Genomic DNA, 316 nt, shown 5'->3' on the forward strand with positions numbered 1-316 from the left:
TCTATCCTATCTTCTACCCTTCCCACATTCCATATGTATGTATTAATCTGGATTATATACATACAGTATTTCTACAGTGGATGAGGTACATGTCTGACACTATTGAAATCAAAGGTTTCACATCACATGCAACTAAAATAGGCACTTCCATTTTGAAACTTTCTTCAAAATATTTTGAAAACAGTCCGTGGATGAACGGAGTGGCACCAGGTGTTGAGATGCATTTTTGACGGTCACTCAGGATTTTTCGAGTCATTTTGATGGCCAGCTACACATTGATGGAGATCCATTGAGGAGTGGTGGACGGAGCTGGTCC

This window comes from Zeus faber, assembly GCF_960531495.2.
Source record: "Zeus faber genome assembly, chromosome: 1".
Taxonomy (NCBI): Eukaryota; Metazoa; Chordata; class Actinopteri; order Zeiformes; family Zeidae; genus Zeus; species Zeus faber.